General features: G+C 47.5%; 1 long non-coding RNA gene across 6 annotated transcripts; it reads left to right on the top strand.

The window, feature by feature from the left end:
- Positions 1-13478: 13478 nt before the first annotated feature.
- LOC123111861 (uncharacterized) lies at positions 13479-17932 on the top strand. 6 transcript variants are annotated; one of them, XR_006454827.1, is made up of 7 exons: positions 13479-14248; positions 14329-14443; positions 15151-15273; positions 15405-15558; positions 15694-16418; positions 16523-16601; positions 17617-17932. It is a non-coding gene; the product is annotated as an uncharacterized lncRNA (long non-coding RNA). The 6 variants fall into 6 exon arrangements; XR_006454826.1 differs by having other exon boundaries at positions 15126-15273; positions 15405-16418; XR_006454825.1 differs by having other exon boundaries at positions 15405-16418.
- Positions 17933-24953: the final 7021 nt, after the last annotated feature.

A 24953-nucleotide genomic window follows, 5' to 3' on the forward strand; every position in this document is an offset into this window, starting at 1 on the left:
GTTGGTCGACAATTAGCCACTTTTGGGGTTGGTCGACAAGTAGCCACCCGAAGGGGCCACATTTGACACCTTTGGGGTTGGTCGACAACTAGCCACTTTTTGTGTTGGTCGACAAGTAGCCACCCAAAGTGGTCAAATTTGGCCACTTTGGGGTTGGTCGAAAAGTTGCCCCCCAAAGTAACCAAATTGATCTAATCATATCAATCAATTATCTACATAACAATGATCAGCATAAGAAATAATTTCATATGAAACAATTCATAACGTAGGACATATCAAATCAAAATAGAGCTTGACAGCAGATAACTTCATTGTTCCAAGCTGATCAAACACAGACCACATAACTTAATTGTTCCAAGTAGTTCAAACACACACCACATAACTTAATTGTTCCAAGTAGTTCAAACACACACCACATAACTTAATTGTTCAAATGAAAACAGAGTTCACTGCAAATAACACAGATAGCAAGCATGTCTAACAAGCAGAGTTCAAGGCATAAAGCAGAGTTGAGTGCAACACATTCAATGGTTGCCACTGGCTGTGAAATACAAAGCAAATTTGCTTGGGACCTCCCTCTTCCTCTTAGAACCAACATTAGCTTGACCTGATGTTGATGCTGCCCTTGGAGCATTGAAACCTCTTGCAACTCCTGATGATCTGGTGTTCTTTGCTGAAGATGATGCACATGACCTAGTGTTGTTGGCTGGTGCTGAAGCAGGTGCTGGGTTCTTTCTCTTTCTTGATCCACTTGTTGAAACTGCAGTACCAGATGTGGTTGCCCTTGTTGAAGATGTTGCTGGTTTCCTGCCCCTAACTGGTCCGGAAGCTGGAGCTGGACCTGAAGTTGGAGCTGGACCTGATGATGTGGCCTAGCTGGAGGTGGCCTGGTTGGTGCTGAAGTTGTTGGGTAGGATGCCCTGTTTTCCTACAATTAAAAACAAGTTGCAGCTCACAAGATGTATGCATTAAAAAAAGTAGCAGGTTTTCCTTGGTGAATTGGCTTAGTTACCTGGTGGTTGTTTTTCCTTGTCATAAACTTGGCCTTAAGTCTGTATCCACACATTGTCCACCTGTGGCCTTGCAGACCACAGTTACTTCATGTTATTGTGCCCATCCTTGATGTATCCTTTGGAGCTGGCACTTCAAAATCACCCTTTCTCCTAGTTGTCTGCTTCTTGCCTTTCTTCTCCCTAAAAACTGGTGGTTCTATGTCTGGTGTGTTGGTGTTGGGCCAGAATTCAGGACCAGGGACAGGGTAGATGATGTACTAGTATGCATCCTTATACATTGGCTTCTTAAAGAATTGATGCACGTAATCTTCTGGGTGAACTTTTATCTTCTGCATTGCAGATATTGCATGGTGGCAAGGTGATCCAGTCATGTCCCACCTCATGCAAGAGCAGCTCCCTTCATCAAGCTTCACACAATATGTGTTCTCTTTACTAGTTACTTGCCAGATGTTGGGACCAGCCATCTTTGCTTCATAGTATTTAGCCCACTTCTTGCTCTCTTCAAGCTTCTCCATGTAATGTGGGGTTATTTCCCACCTACAGCTCTCTATTTTCTCTCTGATGCCCTGGTACTTAACCATTAGTTTGGTCCTCAACCCTTCAAACATGGTCTTAATTGGTTTGGACCTAACATCTAGAATCATTTTGTTGAAAACCTCACTAAGGTTGTTCACTACCAAGTCAGTCTTGCACACATGATCCATTGCATATCTATCCCAACACTCCTTAGGGATGCCATTCAACCACATGTAGGCTGGTTCACATGCTGCTTTCAAACCTGCCATTCCTTCTTTGTGACCATGTTCAGTGAAGGAATAGTTAGCTTTGTCAACCCATTTCTTAAGTTCTTCTGCTCTAAAGCCAGCTGACTGGAAGTTGGCATATATGTGTATAAGGCAATATCTTTCCAGGGATTGAGGAAATACTTCATTAATTGCTTTAAGAAGGCCCTGTTGTTTGATTACATAAGCTAGTAATGAGATAACTATAACAGCACTGTTATGTGCATAAGAATAATACAGAGTCAGAGAAAATACCTTGTTCCTGTCACAAATGATGGTGTAGTTCCCAAACTGGTTGCTGGTGCCAATGCAGACTCTAAGTTGGTTTAGAAACCAGGTCCAGCTAGGCCCATCCTCTTTATCAACCACCCCAAAAGCAAATGGGAACACATTTTGTTCCCATCTCTCCCAGTTGCTGCCAATATCTGCTAGCCTGTGGATAACTTGATGAAGCAACCATGAAGTCCTGCATAAACAAAGATAGTTAGGGCCAAATTGAATAACTTGCTTACATTTCAAACAGGATTACATCGCTGATTTGTACCTATGAAAGGCCTACAACCAGCAAGAAATCCATCTTTTGATGCTTGGAGGCAATAGAACATGTACTTGAACCTTGGTGTGGGGGCTGGGTTCAAAGGATCCTCAAAAGTTGTCACTATGCACCTGCTTCCAGGGTTTGTGTCAAGCACACATTATAGGTAGTCCCTCAACCTCAGATACTGCTTTCTATGATCACCTTGCACAACATCAACAACCATCAGTCTTACCCTATATGCCAAACTCCTAGGTACATGCACCCCAAACTTCTTCTTAGTATGTTTGAGAACGGTCTCTACATCAGCCTTTACATTTGATCTAACTGTGTCCTCCACAACTTCTGCAACCCATTCAGCAGTAACCTTTGTACTCTCTCCACAAGCTCCACAACTATGATCCATGTGGCACTTCTTGATTGTGAATGTATCTTCATGGGCTACTTTGGATGCAGTCATGAAAAATTCACATCCATTCTTCCTCTCTGGGCACCAAACAATAACCCTTGATGGTTCATTCCTATGGTACTGAAAGTTTCTCAAAGTCCTAACATGAAAATTTCTCAAAGCCTTTCTAAACTCATACACATTGGTGAAGCAAAGGTCCTTGCACAGCTGCTCATGTGCATCAGGTACCTTTGGGTCATACCATTCCCTCTCTTTCTTCTTCTTCAATCTTCTCTTCCTTCTAGAAGGTAGTCTTGGAGTCTCTCCATCTGACTCAGAAATGCCCACATCACCAGGGAAGCAATACTCATCAGCTTCAGGTACAAAATCTTGAAACTTTAGGATCTCTGGCTGACTGTGAGCTCTGGAAGTTGGACCTAGATTTGTTGCTGCTCTTCTCACAGGCTTGAGTTTCTCAGGCCTGCATTTTTCCACAACTATTTCCTCTCCACTGTCAGCCTCTTTCTCCTCCTGCCAAAACTCTAAAACATCACTATCACCTTCAAACTGTGGTATGTCTTCTACATCATCTCTTTCTTCTTCATTTCCAATATTTTTGTCACCTCTCTTCCAAGCCTTGTAGGACATCTTTATCCCTCTATAGTCACCCCTATCAATCTCAAAGTCTGAGGATGATTTGTCAATATCATCATCCTCTTCACCAGCAGCCTGTCCATCATCATCCCCACCATGAGCTTCTGAAATGTTCAAGTTACAGCTTTGCTGTGTGTACAAATTAACTTCAAGAGGGTGGACCACTCCATTTTGTGACAGACTTAATACAAAACCAGGACCCCCCACTGGACTGCCTATTGGAATTTGTTCTTCACAAACATTGTGAGCCCTGTTACATTCAACATCTCTATCTTCATTTGCCCTGAAAACAATGATATTGAGTACTGAAATCTGAGTGGTCTATCATTTCTTCAACTGCATCTTGACTATCCAGAAGCAATAAACCTTCCTGTCCAATCCCTTGTTCTTTTACCCAGTACATGTAGTCGTCTGACCCATAGCCTTCAGTCTCAGTAAGTGCTGTCAAGTTCAGAAAAGTGATGTCTGAAACAGAAAACCTCCTTTTCATGTTATCTCTGCCCTGGAAATGCAGCCTAACCTCCCAAATTTCATCATCCAGCCTGCTTATTTGAAAAGCCCAACTAACTAAGTGTTTTTTGTTACAAAATTAAGTGCACACTAACTATAAAGTACAGTAAGGAATCTGAATCCAACAAATGCTTCTCTGAATCCACCATGTATTTCTACTAAATCTAACTAATCCTTCAGTGCTAAATGATACTGTTGCATCCAAAACATGCCATAGAGTGTTTGCTCAACTTTTATTCAGTACATGTTCATGTTCTAGGATGAATCACAGCCGCATCAACCTAGGGTTTGGTCAAAAAACTAACTAAATTATGCTATGTTGTTTGAAATGAACAAGCAGAAATGCAAAAACTGTTGAAGGAGCTCATAAGAAGAAGAAAAACACTTACTCCACCCCTCCAAACGCAGAGGCCCAGTGCTGGGAGTTGGCCGGATCTGCCTGCACAGCGCTAGCAAGAGACCTCGTTGCTCTGTACTCAAGCGAGAACTAGCAATCATCAGGCGACGGCGGTGTATCCTGTGGCGTAGGAGCCTGCATCATAGCTACAGCATGTGGTGTCTGCTGTGGCGGCGGTGGCGCCGCCGGCTGGGTTGCGAAGCTACCGCTCCCCAGCTAGTTATCAACCTCTGAGAACTCGTCGCCTCCATCCCCCCTTCCACCTCCACCGCCATCGCCTGGTTTCGCCGCCGCCACTGCCATCGGAGAGGGAGGCGCGCATGAGAGAGAGGGAGACAGAGAGGGGGAAGACAGAGTGAGGGCGAGCTAGATCCGTCTTGACCTGGTCGGGACGGCTTGTGCTCCCTAACGGCCGTCACCCGCGCGCCTGAGCACTGTGGCCGACAAAACCCTGACGGGCAGGCCCCACATGTCATAAACCCAGTTAAAACTTAACCGTTCGGCCACTTGGGTTTTTTGGAACATCGAGCCACTTTTGTGGTAGTTTTTTGAAAAATTAAAAAAAGCAGTAGTTTTTCAAAACGATAGCCCGTAATATGGTAGTTTTTTTGCTATTCACTCCTTGCAGCTGACCTGAACATACACCAGATCATCATCGCATGTGACTCAGAATCGGTGATGAAACACATTAACGAAGGCAGCAGGTGCACCTACAACTCCATTCTAAGAGAGATCAACCCACGATGATAGGAGTTTGATGAGGTTTGAATAATTCATGAAGGAAGAGCATCCAATACGGAGGATCATAATTTTGTAAAGAGTGTGATATCTTTAGCCTATGGTCGATATAATTGGCTAGTGCAGCCTCATGACACTTTGATTGTACCCTATGTTTTAGTTGAATAAAGCGACCATGGTTTCCCTCCAAAAAAAACCCAACACCTTTTGCGTTGTGTAAGTATCCAGCGCTCACATGCTCTGCTTCGTTGGCCTGCCCAACAATGAGGCCAACACCTCGCTCACAACCCTGGTCGCCTGCTTCACAGTAGTTGATCGGTCGGATGCTGAACAGTTGACCATTGACTTTCTTTGCGAAATGTGATTTTTTTCAAAAATGATAAGAATTCAAAATATGTTCACGAATTCAAAAAAAATATGTGCAAAATTTAGACAAATTCAAGAATTTTTTTTAAAAAATTGGAAATTGGAAAAAAAAACTTCACAAATTTGGAAAAGGGAATTTTTGGAGAAATAAAATCACAAATTTGAGAAATGTTCATGAATTTGAATAAAAGTTTGCAAGTTTAGAAAAAAACACGTATTTTACAAAATTATGAATTAAGAAGGAAAAAAGGAGCAGAAACTATGTTGCTATTTGAAGCATTTGCCCAGTAGGCAAGCATTCTCAAAGACTTTTTGAACACTTATACCTTAGCGAACGGGTCAACTTGTTCTATCCTTTTTTTTTGATAATTGTCTTGATGGGGTGGCGGAAGAGGTGAAGAGTACGTTGGATGTTACGCAACATGTGTTTGAACCAAAATAGTTGGGTCTGCCGGTACCTGAAGGAAGAATGTATAAAGGGCAATTTGAAATGTTACAAGCCAGGCTTAGTAAGAGGCTAGTAGACTGGAGTGAACGGTACTTATCTTCTGGGAATAAGGAAATTTTAATAAAGGCGGTGGCGCAAGCTATACCAACTTATGTTATGAGTGTATTTCGTTTGCCGACTTCGGTCTGTGATGAGCTAACCCTAATGGTGAGGTAGTATTGGTGGGGAGTGGAGAATGGGAAGAAAAAGATGGCTTGGCTCAGGTGGGAAAAATATGATGTTACCCAAGGCTATGGGTGGTATGAGGTTTAGAGATATGAGGGCGTTCAAGCAGGTGTTGTTGTCTAAGAAAGTCTCGCGTCTGTTGGACACCCCGGACAGCTTATGTGCTCGTCTACTCCGGGCAAAATATTACCCTAATGGCAACCTACTGGACACGGTCTTTCCTAGCAGCTCGTCGGCAGTTTGCAAAGGAATTGTTCATAGATTGGATCTTCCGAAGAAAGGTGTCATTTGGCGCGTTGGAGATGGTTCTCTAATTAAAACATGGCGTGACCCCTGGATCCCACGGGGTCATGATTACAGGCCTATCATGCCGAAGAGAAACTCTAGACTCTATTGGGTTGCCGATTTTATTGATGAACATGGAGCATGGGATGTTCAGAGGCTTCGGCAACATTTTTGGGACTTGTATGTTCGTGAGATAATTAAAATCCGAACCTCTCCAAGGAATAGACAGGATTTTATTGCTTGGCATCCCGAGAAGAGCGGCCAGTTTACTGTCAGGGGTGCTTACCATTTGGCAACTGATGAGCTGAACCATGTCGTGGCGAGTATTAATCCATCCGGCCATCGACCTATCTGGCAGTGTATATGGGGTGCCCAGGTACCCCTTAAAATGAGAATAATGGCATGGAAAGTGGTTTCGGGTGCACTATGAACAAACTCATTCAAAAAGTATAGACATATTTCAAAGAAGGATACATGTCCTTTGTGCGGCAAGGAAGAAGAAAGTAGCTTTCACGCATTGGTAACTTGCGATCATGCTCGTGCTTTTGTGGGAACAGATGCGCAGGGCGTGGAAGCTACCTGCTAGTTGAAACCGGTGAGGAATGGCTATTAAACATTCTTGCTAATCGTGGGGATGATATGAGGGATCGTACAATAATGTTGTTTTGGAGGATTTGGTCACTGAGGTCAGATTTAGCACATGGAAAGGAGGTGCCATCTACGCAGGTCTCGTTTGATTATCTTCAAAGTTACATGCAATCGCTTGGCCTGTCCAAGAAATATAACACAGAGGAAATCATCAAAGGGAAAATGTCATAATTGGAGGAAAGGTTGGTTGTGCATGAAAGGGTGGCTACTGTTTTGTTGCCATGGCCTAGACCACCGGCGGGAGGGTCGCCTTATCCATTGATGGGGCCTTCTCTACGTTGGACGAATCGGCGTTGGCAGGAATGATCTTGGAATATGATCTTTGCGGCTTATCGTTGTATATTTAATTGTAACGATGCACTGGAGGCGGAGTTACATGCGTTAATGCAATGTATGGCACATGCAGCTCAATATGCTAGCTTGCCGGTCATCATTCAGTCCGATTCTTCAGAGGCTTTGTTGTCTTTAACTGGAGACAAGCTATCCCGGTCAATATATGGTCATTTAGTTGCTGAGATCAAGCATCTTATGGTAGAGAGGGAGTTCTTTCCGTTGGAGATTAAAGGTGAGCAAAAGAGGATAGCAAATTGGTTGGCTTGGTATAGTCGCACAGAAAATACTATTGTTGTGTGGCTAGGTAGAGGAAGAACTATTGCCTCTTGATAGTACCTATTCATTTGGAATAAACTCTTTTACCATCGAAAAAAAACATGCAGTTAACCGTGCCATGCATGAATGAAGAGCACCGGTGGCCAAGCCCCTACGGACCAGTAGCGTCGCGTCGGTACGTTTGCCTCTGTCCACGAGACACACTCAAGACGTAGACATCACCAACACTAGACGTCCCTAGCTATGAGATATGAAGCGGGAAGACACAGAGATCTGGTGGTCGATTTGAATGCTGTTAACTCGCACAGGTCGATCGGATATCTTGCTCGCCAAGACCACATCGACCCATCGATCGCACAGCGAACTACTCCGTAGCTAGCTAGGGCGGGCAGCGTGACCATCTTCCAGTTAGCTTCCTTGACGTCCCAACGCCCAGAGACTACGTAGCATACATGTGGCCGGCGTTGAAGCCCAAAGACGTGAGAAGACGGATTCGGACCCCCAAAACCTGCATGGGATTGAGGCCCAACCTAAAAACGCTGATGGCGTCCTTGTCTACACATATATCTATGCGGAAACACTCAAGCACCGTGATGCAATGAGCCGTTTCTTCCATGAAAGAAGGATGGCAGGTACTACAATAGGAGTGACACTGCAAATTTACGATGAGGTCACACGCTCACACTTGGTCGCGTACCTGCCTCATCTGCCGTGGCGCTTGTATTGTACTCCCTCCGTTCCTAAATATAAGGCCGCGCTTGGTGTGGATGTAATTGAATACGGGTGTAATATTTTTACAGGTGTAACTTACTGAACAAGAGCTATTTCCGGCCGGAAAGCAAAACGACCGGCGGAGGTCTGTAAGTTTTGCAGGGGTATTTGAAATGGAAACGATAAACCAAACAGGGCCTAAGTCTTTGGAGAGGCAATTAGTCTTGTAAGCCCAAAAGCAAGCAATTTTCTCACCTGATCACTGAACTGAGTTTTGTCATAGTAGATAGAAAGCTCCAGATAGACACTGACACTTCACATGTCCGCTAGTTACTTTGCAAAACTGACAGGCCGGTCAAACCCTAATGACCACTCCAAGACCAGACGTGGCATGCATCTGCCCGGGCCGGCCTGTCACCGCCAAAGAACACCCTGCAGGACCAAAAAGGCAGAAAAACAAGCACTAGTGTGGGATGACAGGATCCACCTTTTGTTTTTTTAGGATACGCAAATCGCGTACCATAGCTTTATAAAAGAAGGAAAAATTAATACATGACATCTACTACTCGCTGCGAACAATGAACGTAGCACAACACCACATCCGACTATCTCAGACAGCCACACAGGACAACACAACTAGAACACGGAAAAACCTGCCCAAAACATAAACACCTCGCCGCGTCTTGATCGGCATCGAACACCTCCAAAGAACAGCAACTCCAGCTTCCTTTGGATTCATCCGCGACGACCATACATAGCGCCGGAGGAGAGCGGTCAGGGCCACGACGAGCACCGGAGTAGCGCCAACAGGAAACTCAGTCTCCTCGCACGATGCTCCCAACAGAGAAACGACGTCGCAGGCGCCGCCATCATGCCGCTCCATAGGACCAAGGCTTTCGCCCGGAGACAACTGCCAACACCACCAAGCACGAGGGAGATGACGATACACTCGACGTCGCCTCCAGAGAGGGGAATGACACCCGCGGGTGCCATTAACGCCGGCCGGCCAAAACCGGACAGGATTTTCATCCGTAATGTTGCACATCTCCACTCCGACGAGGTACCGGGCAGCGCCGTTCCTGAAGCCTTGCACCGCCGTCACCGCAGCAAATCTGCCAAAGCCGCATAGCCGTGGTCCAACATCACCCGCACTGCCGAGAGAGCGCGAACCAGACCTCCACCAACATCGTCGTCGAGAAGCAACCACCTCCTCCAAGCGGAGCAAAAGCCAGATCCGCTCCATCGGCCTTCATCGACACCGAGAGACTGCCACCAGATTGGATCTGGCCTGCCCCTCCAACTTCACTCTGGCGCCATCTCCATCGGGGCATCGCCGCGATCCCCTCACACGGAGTCGCCCGGACGCCCGCTGCGCGCCAGGACACCTTCCTGGCAGGGCCATCTCCGCGCCGCCGCCCCCATGGATGATCCAACGTCGCCGCCACCACCGTTGCTGGCGCTCCACCTGCCGCCACCTACCAGAGGTGCTCCTCGCCAGGATCCGACGAACGCCCTCACCGTGCCCTCCGTTGTGCCTCCAACCACACCGCGAGTCCCCGCGCCGTCCGCGAGAAGAAAGTCGTGGTCTTGCCACTGCCGCGCGGCGGAACCAACCCCACAGGCCCAGATCGAAACGGATCTGAATCTGACCGCACCTCCATCCACTGCTCCGACCAGCGCTTCCGGGGGCATCACCGCACGCCCACCTCATGGAGACGGTCGACCGCCCGCTGCCCGCCAGGATCTCCTTCCTGGCAAGGCCTCCTCGGCGCCGCCACCTCCATGGCAGAGCGCTCGCGCCGCCGCCGCCCACTAGCGCCAGCGCACCGCCTTCTTCCTCCTCCTCCGCACAGCAGCCTCCTGATCCGGTTCCTTCGCACCACCGCACTCTCCGCCGTGCTCCGGCGACCAACAACAAGCTCACGCTACTGGCCACCCCACCTCCAAGGCTGGCCCCGGGGAAGACCCACTCCGCGCGAAGGGGCCTGTCCTGGGGGCGTCGCCAGCACCCTTCGCCTTTGGTGGCCGGGCGCGGCCGCCACCGCCGGCGACGGCAGCGGCCGGGGGAAGAGATCCGGTGGCTTCTGGTTTAGGGATTGGGGGGCCTCCGAAACCGCACGCGCGTGCGACCCGGGAGGCAGGTGACTGATCCACCTTTTGTCATGCCCCCTCGGACGATTCCTCCGTGCCCATCATTGCATTCTACCCGTGGATAGAGACACAGCTTGGAGAAAATGCAAAGTTGCTGCGAATCGCGACGTGTTGCACGTAGGCCTAGAAACTACTACTAGAAAGTTACCGTCGACGTCGGCCCATGGTGACACTGCCCATCCATCCAAAGGAGATTTCAACATGGCACCTTGAGCTAGGCAGCTTTAGTTTCGGATTTGCTCGAGAAATTTCAACGCAAGGCATGTGTGTGAGCTGGAGAGGCAACTACTCATGGCTTTTGAGCTTAACACTGCCCTTTATGTATATTCTCTTTGGCTATCCGGTTCCTCCTTTTCACCGATTCCACGTTTAACTTGGCGATCTTCTCCGGCGTGCACTCCGACAGCGACTTTCTTGGCGCCTTGGCCTTCTTCTTCTTGGTCATTCCGGACGGGTCGACAGCCAGGCCGCAGGAGTTCGGCTGGGCGTCGGACATGGACGGGGGAGGGAGGGGCACGGTGGGACGTGGGAGGGTTTGGGGGGAAATGGCGCCAAAGGGGACACGGGGATTTTTTGCTTTGTGCCACCGACAGGCGGGCCAGAGGGCGGGCGTCTCGCCCGTTTCGCGCGTTGTCCGTTTCATCCCAAAATCAGCGCAAACTTGGGTCGGTGATGGATCGAAAGCGGACACAAAACAGACAAAAGTCCGTTTGCTCCCGCGCGCTGGGTCGTCTGGTTCGTCCGTTTTATCCCAAACGGACGCGCGCGGACAGGATGGGGTCGCGCGGTGGAGTTGGCCTAAAAGGAGATTTTAACATGGCACCTTGAGCTAGGCAACTCTGGTTACGGATTTGCTCCAGAAATTCCCACTCACTCATTCGACGCAAGGCATGTGTGAGACCGTGAGCTGGTGCAGCAACCACTCATGGCTTTTCAGCTTAACATTGCCCTTTTTATATATTCTCTTTGGCTATCCGTGTCAATGATGACGCGCCATTGTTGCTTGCTTTCCAAACACTTCTCTGCTCGGCGTCCTTGCGTTGCCCCCCATGATTGGCGATCCATGGGATAATTGCACTTCGGCAGGAGGATCTATGCCGTCTAATGAGACAATTAGGCAGGAGGCCAACCACAAACCGCGAGCTTGGCGTGCACATCGGCCGGGCAGCCTAGCTGCTTTCCTGCGCCCTCCGCTAGCTGCATGCAAGCTATGTTTTGTTGTCACAGCTCACGAACAAGGGCATGGGAACAAAGACAGACAGACAGAGTCTAGTGGTTAGGATGATTAGATGTTTGTGTTGTGTGTCTCCCTTTATGGTGTACAAGTAGACCAGGTGTAATAACATCTAGCTAGCTGGTTAACAATCTGATTAACTAGGCCAAGTTGGAAGCGGTCAGTCACATGAAGCTCACACCGTGAGTCTTTGGCCTGCAATACGTGTTGAAAATGGAGACTTCTTCGTGTGTGCGTGTTTCAAAGGTGGTTTTGCCTTCTAGTGTGTGGCACGTCTGGTTTAGCGAGCTAGCTAGCTAGACAGAGATGTTTATGGGATCAGTGGTTAATTAACCTACTTGCTTGTCTTGATTAGCTAGCTATTTGGCTGGAGCAAGCTGCGCAGGTGTTCCTTTTCCTTTTACGTTGCATGGACCACGGTTTAGTCTTCGGATCGCTCCTCCGGCACACAAACTTCCTTTTGCTAAGCTACGTCAGTTTTTCATTATTGTGCCCATGCATGTTTATTAGGGATGTGTTCATCTTATTATGTACTACTCCCTCCATCTCATAATATAGGAGCGTTTTTGACACTACATTAGTGTCAAGAACCAAAAATACTATATCCATGAACTAATTCAGGGAATCAACGGACCCTCCCAACCAACTAAACTTGCCCCCCCCCCCCCTCCCTGATTTTCAGGGTGGGGTGGGGCCCCTCCCTCTCCCTTGATGCAATTACAGATTGCCAACTAATCTTCATCCCGTAAAACGCCCGTAATTGTCTGTTGATGTAGCATTGCCGGTCAAGAACTCTCTTATATTATGGGACGGGGTGAGTAGATGATATGTATGAAGTCTTTGTGGATATATCATCTCATTGTAATGATTGAGTCAACCAAATTCAATTTTGTCAAAATAAAAAATATATTTTCCATCACTTCAACCTTCGGAATTCTCGCGACAATCTTGCCTTCAAAACAGACATTGATCTTCGGAATTCTCGCGACAATCTTGCCTTCAAAACAGACATTGAAGTGATGGAAACTTTGAATTAACTAAGCCCAGAAATTAAGGCCAATATGCACAGGAATACATCAATACGCGTGTAGACTATTTTTCATATTTCAACTGGGTCATTGTGAAAGTCGGGATAGCAACAGGGGACGGCAGAAAAGAAAAAGAAAGAAAGGTGATGGCGCCGGCCACTTGAGTTGGGGCCAAAAGATGACACGAGAAGCTAGCTAGCCCCTGCTTGTGTCACCCAAACAACAATCAATGCTAGCTAAGCTATTGTGATGTGGTCATGTGTGGCATGTGCAAGGGCCAAATGGCAGGGTTAGGTATCTGCTTTGTCACTAGCAAGCTTGCGCAGACGAGGACGTGCATGTTGAAATTTATTGTAGATTTCAGTAGCGCGGGAATATATATGTAAATAAACAAACTTGTGGGAATCCAGAAATAAGGATGACGGTCACTCCCGGGCGCTCTCAGAGTTTAGTCGATTCTGGCCGTCCGATCCGTTTGCTTGATGCGTTCTCGTCCGTCGGATCGAGCCCTCGGATGATCTGGGCCGCCGGATCATAACCGAGCCCCTGTAGCAATGAACAGTTTGACTTCGCGGTAAATATCTGCTGCCACCGCCGGTTAATACAGCACCTTGCCGAGGGCAATTTTGGGATTTCACCTAGACCGGTGGAACGTGCCCTTTCTCGATTCGCTGCCCTCTCCCCAATCGAAGAGACGTGTAGGGTTCGACCTCTCCTCGCTTCTCTCCTGCATGTCTCTCTCTCTCTCTCTCTCTCTCTCTCTCTCTCTCTCGCAGTCGTCACCGCCGCCAGCCATCCTCCCCATCGCCCCCTTACCCCCGTCATCTCGCACTCACTCCACCCCTCTCACAGTCGCCGCCGCTAGCCATCTCGTAGGATGGAGACGCTGGCCATCTCCATCTCCTCTCTGTCGCCGTCTGATCCAGATGCGGCCGCAGTCTGCCGGCGCCGCAGGCGGAGGAGACGCGCCTAGGAGGAGCTTTCTTCATCACACGCGGCAGCCGGCGTAGCTCTGCCTCCCACACTCCCATCATCTCCGTCACACCCGGTCACTGTACACGGAGGGGGAGGAGTGGTGGCCGGCAGAGATCTGCCTCCTTCATCCAGGTGGAGGCGTTCGGCGGCGGCCTGGCCGTGGCGTTTTAGTTGGCGGACCCGTACGGGGACTTCCGGGTGTCGATGCAGGAGATGGTGGCCGCACACGGGGCCGGCGGCTGGGGCTGGGGCTGGCTGGAGGAGATGCTGGGGTGGTACCTGCGCGCCAATGGCAAGGACACGCACGACACCATCGTGACGGCCTTCGTCAACGTCATCGTCTCTGTCGCCGACCCCGGCCGCGGCTCCTCCTGCTCGTCCCAGATCTCGTCCTGCGCGTCCGTGGACGGGGATCAGTAAACTAATCTTACTTCCGTGGCATGGTTAATGTGGTGAGAGTGAACTTTGCCGAGCTAGCTAGCTAATGATGGCGGAGTGTGGTAGATGAGTGAGAGGGCTGCGGCGTCGAGGTCCGAGGGGCGGCGATGTGGGTGGGTTGCTTTGCCTTGTGTTCAGGAAGATTTTCCTCATTGCTCTCTGACCATCACCTGGTTCATCTGTGATTTGGCAGGGAAAAGATAAGGGATGAGAGGCACGCGTGTGAGCAGGTGGAACAATGCAAGCGCCTCAGTGACCCGTCAGTCTCCAACAAGGGTTTTGAACTGAATGCTCATCAGATTACCCAGGTTTGGTTTTATTGTATGGGTGCTTTGTTCTTTAATTTGCAGAACATGTTTGAACAACGTTTCGGCCTTCACGTATTAGTATAGTACCCTAACTGTCGCATAAAAGTGGAAGAAAGTAAGTGCAGTACCATATTATAAGCACTGTCAAGTTATCTGCATTGCTCGTTTGGTTATTGCTTTGAGAGAGTCATTCTTCACGGATTGCCCGGTACCAGCCAATATTAAACACCCTTGTGTATCTGAATTGTCGCACGGTTGTGCTAGATAGTACTGCATTGGATGTTTATGTTTGATAATTGAGTTGTACTTTTCATACATATCTGTTGGTAGAGCCGTTCTTACTTCATTCAAAGGCTTGAAATGCTACCGTTGCAATGTTCTCCACAAGATATAGATATTTTTTCTGAGGTCAAGTAGGCACAGGGAAGTATTAGCATCAAATAGCCGGTGTGGCATGTTGTATGCATGGAGGGTACACCATCAAGATGTCTATATGTTGCAAAAGCAAAGATACATATCTTGCTTGGAGAGTTATCTCTTCAGCTATGCTTTAAATTGGCGGGTTACTAGGACTTAAACCTCAAATTGAAAAGACTCTCGGGACTACTAGGGCAACCTTTTGGTATAATGCATGAACCAACTTGCCAAAAGCACCTTTAACTTGAACAAATGTTTTTGACAGGAGCAATTTTTTCTTCCTGTAACAGGAGATTGGGTTAATCTCCACCATCATCGACAGGGAGAAATCAACGGAATCAGTTGTTTTGTGACTGATTCCATCGCATCTCTGGTGTACACGATTTTGATTTCTGAACAATGTCATTGTGTAGGTACTGTCCAATTAAACGAAGTGTATAACTCCAGCCGGCAACAGCGAGATTAGGAATTAGTATTACGCATTAGTTGCTGACGATTTTGGTTAAGCTGATCAATCTTGTTGTCTGTTGGTGGTGGAGGTCAGGTCCGCCGTCAGCAGGGGTTGTTTTCCTGGGTTATGAGCTGATTGCTAGGGAGGTGTACACTAGAGGACATGTTCACCACTGATAATTCAATGGAGTGTGTAGACTGATATAGTACCTACTACCTACTCAAAGGAGGAAAGGTCTAAGTCCCAGGTGAATCTGTGCTTCTTTTGAACCTTCTCTCTCTAGCATATCCCTTTGTTTCACCAAACTGTTGTAGTATGGGGATTATCTTAACAAGAGCACTTTTATTTTTGTCACATATTTATATGGGTAAAGTTTTCGCAGTTAATAAGTTGTTCCAAAGAGTGCTTAGCCTGATGCTTTGAAGATCAAGTTTCAGCGTGGCTTACAATGTTAGATCAGTTTGAGTTTTTGTACCAAGTTGAAAGCCTAATGCTCCAAATGGTACATTCTAATTTTATAACTATCCCTTATTTTCTTAATCTGTAAATGACAAACCACCCGTATGCTCTCTAAATTCAGGGTAAAACTGAACCTAAATTCAGATATATTTTGATGTAATCATACATTAGTTGCAACTAGATTACATGAGCATATCAGACTATATGGTCTCATAGACCTTTAGAAGTTGTTGATATTCTCTATTTTTGGCCACATCATTTCTGTAAAAATAGTAGACTCAAGCTTGTACTGTCAAACAGAGTTGCTATTGTATTGATGCCTTGGAATGTTGTTAAATCAAGTAATGCAGCTGAATTTGTCTGCTACATGTTAATCTTGCTCTTTGATACTTGTTCACAAATTGTTTACTTGATGCTTGATGGCAACTGCTATTCTTACAAGACTATCAATCTGAGATCATAACTCAGAAAAATGAGATGTGCACATATGTTTATATTTTGATTTACTAATGGTTTCCTTGATGTGAATGTTTTCTTGCATTATCTGATTTCTAATCTGCAGTAAATGTGACACAAGTTTATCATTTCTCATTGTATGGAGTGAACCGAGACATCAACTAGCTGGACGTGGAAGTGTTGTTCCTGAAGGTACTGAAATTGGAGCGGACTTCTCAGGCTCAATTATCGTTTTTGTACTGAATAGTTGCATGCATAACGAAGGTAGATGTTTGAACTATGAATCTGTTTTGCAGGAGAAGTATGAGGTTGTGCTTGACAAGATCTCCAGGCTGGAGGAGATGGCTTCTCTGTTCATTTATATTCTCCTTGAAGGTAAGTACAGTGTGCAATACTCTCTATCTTTTGGAGAATAACAAAAAACCAACTTCAGTACTCTCTTAAGACAACCATGTGTATTATACATGGCTCGGACATGCTGGCGGATGTCCGCTAAGTATTTTGGGAAGGGAATGAACAACTCTTTCAGAATAGCAAACAAGTGCTACAATATAAGGAATAAGTACATACATCTTATATATATTTTTCACCTTGAAGAGCACATTACATTTGTTACGAGTTGAAACAATTTGTGTAGTTTATATTGAAAAGGCATCATGAAGGTGTTGTAGATGTTTTTTTAAATAATCTGATATCTTTTGATTTAAATCACATAGCACAAACGTATTTTGCTAAAAAAAAGGGCAACCTGGTGCATGTAGCTCCCGCTTGCGCAGGGTCCAGGGAAGGGTCCGACCACTTTGGGTCTATAGTACGCAGCCTTTCCCTACATTTCTGTAAGAGGCTGTTTCCAGGACTTGAACCCATGACCTCATGGTCACAAGGCAGCAGCTTTATAAAAATAATAATATTAGAACTAGGCGTATATTCTCTTTAGCTACGCCCTCTGTCCCAAAATAAGTGTCTCGACTTTGTATGAGACACTTATTTTGGGATGGGGGAAGTACATTATTATAGTAGTTGTAAATACTAAATAGAAAACTTTCAAGTCTTCCATTTTTTCCAAACTGTTCATCGTATGAGACATAACAAAAAGCATTTGATCCATTGATGTGCAATACCAGACTCTATACTAACTTATATTTTTGCTCCACATAATTAAACCTGTCAATAATCAATCTACTCTGTGAAAATGAAGGCTTGCAACTATTATATGACAACAATGTTGTTTTTGGTACATTCTCCTTCAGTTATGTGCAATTTGCGTTCGATTCCAATTTGCTGGTTTACAAATCTTATTTATTTGTTTCTATGTCAAATGAAGTATGAGTTGCTATGTAACATTAAAAAAACTCTGTTTGTCCAATCCTTTGTTGTGATGTATTTGTAGCATGAGATGTCGGATTCAGAGCAACAAGGCGACTAAATGATGGGGTTATGGCAAGGAGGCACACATATGGATGATCGGTGAGGTCGCTAGAGCTTATGAGAGGGGAATGGATTCTGTCGCCACGATGTTGAATGGGACGCGCACCACTTTTTTTGTACCTATATTAAAGTATACTTGTGTGATGAGCAGCTACAGCTTGTGTTTGCAAATATGTTCCTTTTTAGCTTTAACCATTTTTTGTGAAGAGAATATTTTGTAAACCAGTGCAAACTTTGCCTAAATTACCATCCATTTGGCAAAATGTTAAAGCAGATTAGATCATTCCTCGCAATAATCATTGGAGTTAAGTTTCAATCCATTGATTCTATATGTCCTGTTCAGTACCTTTCGTGCCAAGGGGAAGTGTTTGTGTGCACTCCGAATACTAATGCTAGATGTTCTCTTCAAAAGCAAAATTAAAATGATTATATTTGGACATTTGACCTTCGAATGATTTGCATGCTTATTGGAAATAGTAACGTACTTAGTTATATCTGAATTAATGCAATTGTTGTTCCGTAGCGACGCACTTATTAGTATACCAAATAGCTATGACCTTATAGTTTTACCGTCTCTACTGGCATTGTGTTTGGATTTTCCTTTCTTATTATGTTTCTACTCTTAGTACTTGCTCTCTCATGTTCATGCTCTTAGTACTGAACATAATGCCAATATAAGTTTTTATGTTTTCATGAACGCACTGGACTCGGTGTGGCCTTATAATCTCACGACCATATTGAACTTGATGATGTCTTGCTTTTGGTATAGCTGAATATTTTTTTTCTTTTTCTTGAACCAGAGAATTCGTTGTCCTTTTGAATACGTGCCCTAAACAATGTTTCCTACTAACTTATCATTATATGCTTGACCCAGACGTTGGGACCGGCATCCTCGCGCCAAGGCGTGGTACCGATCTAGTAAGTAAGAATATGGGTCCATGGTGAGCTCGCTGGCCGCGGGGAGGTACAGAGATGCATTCGATTCCTAGGTTGCTCTGATAGCCAGAGCAGTGTAGCACGAGTAGCTGTTCATGCTTAATTCGCAGAGTCTTATTCCGGTACTATTGCGCGCTGTTGGTGCTTTATTGCAGCAGTCTTAATTTACATGTTTGAAGGGCCTAGACAAAAGGTTGCGGAAATTGAACTGAATCGTATGCACTTCTCATGAATTCTCCGCGCGTTCAGAACTGGTGCAAGTTTTGTCTTTAGAGCATCTCCAACAGCCGCGCTAAACTAGCGCCGCACCGCAAAATAGGCCTTTTTAGCGTGCGCGCAACGCGGCGGCTCGCTCCAGCGGGCGCGTAAAAACGGCGCGCGCGCGATAACGGATTGGGCGCGCAGTCAAAAACACTTATCCACGCGGTGTATTTGGAGCGCCAGCTACAGCGCGCGGCACACTCGAGCGCTCGCGCCCGCACTCTCTCCCTCTCCTCGTCCTACGCCCTGCGTGCGCCGGCGCCCTGCCCCCCGCCATGGATGCGCACACTGGCGCCCCGCTCACCCCGCTGTACATCCGCGACCCCCCCCCCCCGCCGCCGCCGCCGCCGGAAACCCTAGCGCGTCGAGCGCTGGCGTCGCCACCGCCGGAGCTCCGCCGAGCGTCGGCCTCGCGCGCAGCCTCTTCTTGCCGCCGCGGATGACTACAGCGCCGGCGCCGGGTGGCGTCGCGCTGGCGCCATCCCGTGCCGCCGCCGCACCGTCGAAGAAGGTACCCAATGCGGCGCGGGCGAAGAAGGCCAAAACATCCGCGAAGAAGAACAAGGCGGCGGACGGCTCCGGCATGGCGAGGGGAAAAAAGCTTGCAGGGCGTTTGACGGCCGCGGCGGCTACCGAAGCGCCGGCGAGCTCACTCGTTGAGCCGGCCGCCGACGCGCACCACGTGTTCGACGAAATGCCCCCAAGGTGAAAAAATTTCCAAGTATTTTTTTCTTCTTATTTGTTCAATGCATCATCATTTTACATATAGATAGCTTATTTGCATTGTTCAAAAAAATTGTAGTCTCAACGATGATGCATACATGTCCACTATGGGTGTTGGGTCCAACAATTCGCATTGGTCTCAAACCAATGACATCCATTTCGAAGACCATGAGTTTGAGGTGGACGAGGAGGGTGAGGGAATTGTCGAGGCGCCGAGAGGAAGAGCGGGCAATTACTCCACCACCGACGACAAGTTACTATGCTCCACTTATTTGCATGTGTCGAAGGATCCATCCATTGGAGGTGATCAAAGTAGAGACGCGTATTGGGGGCGAATGACAGAACACTTTAATGCTCACAACAAGAGTGGAATTTACCACTCCGAGAGATCACTTCAGTCCCGATGGTCGACAATCAACTCGGATTGTCAAAAGTGGGCGGCCGCGCAAAAGTCGGTGGACAAGATTAACCCAAGTGGCACAAATGAAGATGATCGAGTAAGTGGCATCTCATATATGTTCATCATACTTGTTTTTGGTGACCGAAGTGCTAACTTGTTTTGTTTTTCTTGTAGTACAACATTGCACAAAACTTGTTCAACCAAGAGACAAGGACAACCAAGAAGGGGAAGATCAAGAAAGGCAGGATCTTTACCTTGCCTCATTGCTATGAAGTGTTAAAGGATGATGAGAAATGGAAGAAGCGTGATGATTTGGAGGATTTGCATTTGAGCAACAAACGGAAGCAAGCAATTGAGATGAATGATGATGATGAGGAGGATGATGCATCAAGTGATGACGGCAAGAGAAGCCCCACACCCAACTCGGTTTCATACTCGAAGCCAAAACGACCGGATGGGTGCAAGAAAGACAAAACCGAAAAGAAGAAGAAGAAAGGAGATGATGAGCTTAAAAATGCTATGGAAGCTATTGTGAAGGCAAGGGTCGAAGCGAATGAGGTGAGGAAAATGACAAGGAACCAAGATGCCGTGGCCGAGGAGAGGAGGTTGGCGGTCGAGGAGAGAAGGGTGGCGGCCGAGGAGAGAAAGGCGACTTTGGAGGAGAGGAAAGTGAGCAACGAGGAGCGAGCTAAGTTGTTGGAATGGGAGAAGCAGTTGTTCTTCATGGACACATCTAACCTCAATGCGGCGCAAAAGGAGTATGTCAATCTTGCCCAACAAGAAGTCTTGATCCGAAAAAGAGCCTTGGTTCGTGCAATGGGTGGCGATGGCCTCGGCGCGGCATGGGTGGCTCCGGCGCCATGGGAGGCGGTGGCCTCGGCGCCATGGGAGGCATGGGTGGCCTCGGCGCCATGGGAGGCGGTGGCCTCGGCGCCATGGGAGGCATTGGTGGCTTTGGAGGCATGGGAGGCATGGGTGCACCTCCGGCCGCCATGGGAGGCATGGGTGGCTTTGGAGCACCCTCCGACGCTATGGCCGCCATGGGAGGCATGGGTGCACCTCCGGCCGCCATGGGAGGCATGGGTGGCTTTGGAGCACCCTCCGACGCTATGGCCGCCATGGGAGGCATGAGTTTTGCTTCTCTCATGGGAGGCATGGGTGCACCTCCGGCCACCATGGGTGCACCTCCGGCCGCCATGGCTTCTCACACACATTTCCATGAAGATGCCGTTGAAGATCTTGCCAACACTGTCGGAGCTTCACATGATGCGGTGCGTGATGTGGTGCGTGATGAGGATAGGGAGGAAGGTTCATCTTCGGAGGCGGAAGAGTCGTCTTCGGAAGATGAGGACGAAGACGAAGAAGAAGAAGATGAAGATGAAGCTTGATGTGTCTTTCATGTCTTGAACTTTTAGTTTGCATTTGAACTTGGTTGGATGAACTTGTGGGCATGATTTTGATGAACTTGTGGGCATGAACTTTTATTCATCAACTTGTTTGTGTCAAATTTTACATGTTCATTTTTGTCCAAAATATCCATATATGCAAAATGCCCGGCGAGTCACGCGCGCTGCATTTTAGCGCGGCTGCTGAAGCCAGCGCAGGCGGGCGCGCAAAACCAGCCACAGCGCGCGCGCTAAAAGGTTTTTTGCGCGCGGCGCTATAGCGCGTCTGTTGGAGATGCTCTTAGAATCAGGAAAGGGCCTCCACGTCCACGGGCTCCTTCTGAAATTATCTGCATGCATGTGCGGCTGTACAAAGCGGAAAGGTGCTGGTACGCATGCATCATCATTTTTACCGCCCGCAGGCCGTACGCACGCACGCGTATAGATTAGATTTTGTACTAGTATAAAGCGGGGCGCTGACCTTTGCCACGCACGGGTCCGCCCCGCGACGGAACATCTCAAGAGTCGTGCGGACGACACGCCACCGTCTCAGTGTGAGTAAAAAACCGAGTAAAAGACTGCAGGATCTGGGCGGAAAGGCAGCGCGTCCACACACACAGAGCACGGGCATGCACTTCGCTGCCCGCAATATGGCGGCCTCCCTCGTGGGCAGCATTCTTCTATTGTTGCGTAGAGTACAACGACGCGCACCACGTACGAACGCACGCATGCGCACAAGCACAGGAGTGTTGACCAGGCCTCTTTCGGGGCATCGGCGCGCGCGCAGTGGTTTTGTGTGATCCAAGTTCACTTACTGTGACACTACATCATAATATACTCTTTTTTGCCAAAAATCCTACACTTACGTAAAAACATACATAATGTTAAGTAACTTGACTATTTAGACTGTTACGTTAGTTTATGTATGATAGCTACATAGGTGTAGCAATTGCGCCTTTTTTGCGGGTGCACCATATATATATATACGATACTCCCTCCGTGAACAAGATTGTTTCTAGCCGAGAGTTCCCATTTGACATAATCGCTCATGACGGGGTGGGCCGTCATTCACCAAGTCTTTGAGTGTTTGTCGTACTACGTGCCACTCGGGCACCGACCCACGAAGAATTTATTCTAGGGTTTTTGATAATCTATGATTAATCTCCTTCCATAATACTCCCTACCCCATCTCGCAAAAAGAAAGAAAGTATATACTCCCTATCCCAGGGGAAGTCGAATCCCCACTGCGAGATGCCCTATTTACGGAGGGAGTACATTTCAACAAAAGAAAAGATAGTGTCATGCATATTAAGAGCAAATCTAGTAGACCAATTAAAACGCACCGACCCATAAAATAACCGTCCGTTTAGGGTTTCGGGCAGAAAAAGTTGCCCGATCAGACACCGTATCAGTGCGCGGCCCGTAAAAAAATTGCGGGGCGCGGAAAAATTTCGCCCTCAACCTTTAGATTCACGGCATGGGAGGCCGACCAGAGCGTGACCCCTATCGGCTGCGAGATTTGGCGGGAGAGAAATTTCCGCGCGGTAGTTCCCGCCTCCCCTGTCCTCCGCCGACAACCACCTCCCTCCGCCCACTCTAGAGCACCTTCCCCGGCTTTTGTGACGCACCCGACTCAATCGTGCACTAATCATACACGCGAATGCGCACCATCAAGATTAGAGACTCACGAGAAGATATCACAACACAACTCTATACACCAGAACAAACATAAAGCTTTATATTATAAGCCAGGGCCACGAAGGCTCAAACACATAAGTCAGCGGAAGCAACAACATCTGAGTACAAACATAAGTAAACAAGGTTGCCTTAAGAAGGCTAGCAAAACAACGATATCCAGACCGAGAAGGCGCAGGCCTCCTGCCTGGGGCCTCCTAACTACTCCTGGCCGTCAGTGGTTTCCACGCAGTAGTGGTAGGCTCCGTCTGGGTAGTAGTAGTCGTCGGCGGGATCCATTGGCTCCTGAGCTCCGTCATCTGACCGCGGCAATCGAGCAGTGGGGAAAAAGGTAGTAAAGCAACCGTGAGTACTCATCCAAAGTACTCGCAAGACTTACATCAGGTCTATGCTAAGTATACATCGGTATCAAAGGAATGGGGCTATATCTTTGGACTATACTGCAGAAATGACAGAATAGAAGGGAATGTCTAACCTATCGAAGACTAGCATCTTGCAACGTCTTGCAGCAATAGAAGAGAGTAGAGTAACATATAATATATAGTAACAAGTACAAATTAGCCACGCCCAGAGATCCTTCCTCGTCTACCCTGCGAGGAAGAGATCCGGGAGCCATCATATCAATTTAGTGTCACAAGTATCCAGTTCTAGTTGTAGTGGGTCGGGATACAACTCCAAGCGTCTGTTACCTTGGAACGACTATTCAAATAGATTACTTCCCTGCAGGGGTGCACAAATTTACCCAATACGCTGGATTAACTTTGAACGGACACACTTTTCAGGTCATGCCCGACCTCGACTGATCGAACACCATAGTCCTACTTAGGTTCAACAGAGAAGCCAGCTCGCCGGTCTAAATCCTAAATGTTAAGGGGTCATGGGCCAATCGTCCTTTGCAATCCTGCACGTTGTGAACGCGGCCTGGAGCAGACCCACCTCCTTATACAACCGCAGGTGGTTACCGTCCAACCGGGTGCGCGTCGCTCAACTGCTGACGTCTGAGAGCTTTCGAAGGGATCATACGACACCGAGTGCCCATACTTATTCTCGCGTGGTGGTTGGTGCGAAAAGGCCAGAGGCCTACCCAGATCACATATCCAAACCCATTAGTGAATTAATTGGGAGCTCGCAAAAAAGATCAGTATCATGTCGCCCCGTCTCGTGGACTTACCACAAGGGACAAGCCCATCCCTCTCCTGGGGTGGTCTCTGCCTGACCGGACGTTCCGCGTCATTATTTCGCGGGTACCCTCATGGTCAACCGGACTCATCAAGAGATTTTCGGGAACTCAGGTCCACCTCTACTCGGGTGGTACCACATGTCCCTTTAGTCCCGCAGTAACAGTTAACAGGGTATAATTAAAGTAGTGTGGGTCCATACCATCAAGGTGAACTCAGAGGAATCACCCTCGAAAGGTTCACACCTGAGGAACAAAGTCACCCTCGGTAGGTTCAAGCTTGAAGAGCGGCACAACAGAGACATCATCGGGAGTGGTGAGTCAGGAATCACCCTCGGTTAACCTGTAGGATCGAAAGTATGTCTAGAGGGGGGTGATTAGACTACTTGACCAAATAAAAATCTAGGCTTTTTCCAATTTTATGTCTTGGCAGATTTTAGCAACTTAACACAAGTCAAGCAATCAACCTACACACGCAATTCTAAGAGTATAGCAGCGGAATGTAAATCATTGCATATGAAGGTAAAAGGGAGGAGTTTGGAGGGAGGAAACACAATGTAGACATGGAGATTTTTGGCGTGGTTCTGATAGGTGGTGCTATCGTACATCCACGTTGATGGAGACTTCAACCCACGAAGGGTAACCGTTGCGTGAGTCCATGGAGGGCTCCACCCACGAAGGTGTTGTTGGGGAACATAGTAATTTCAAAAAAATTCCTACGC

Source organism: Triticum aestivum, chromosome 5B (assembly GCF_018294505.1).
Source record: "Triticum aestivum cultivar Chinese Spring chromosome 5B, IWGSC CS RefSeq v2.1, whole genome shotgun sequence".
NCBI lineage: Eukaryota > Viridiplantae > Streptophyta > Magnoliopsida > Poales > Poaceae > Triticum > Triticum aestivum.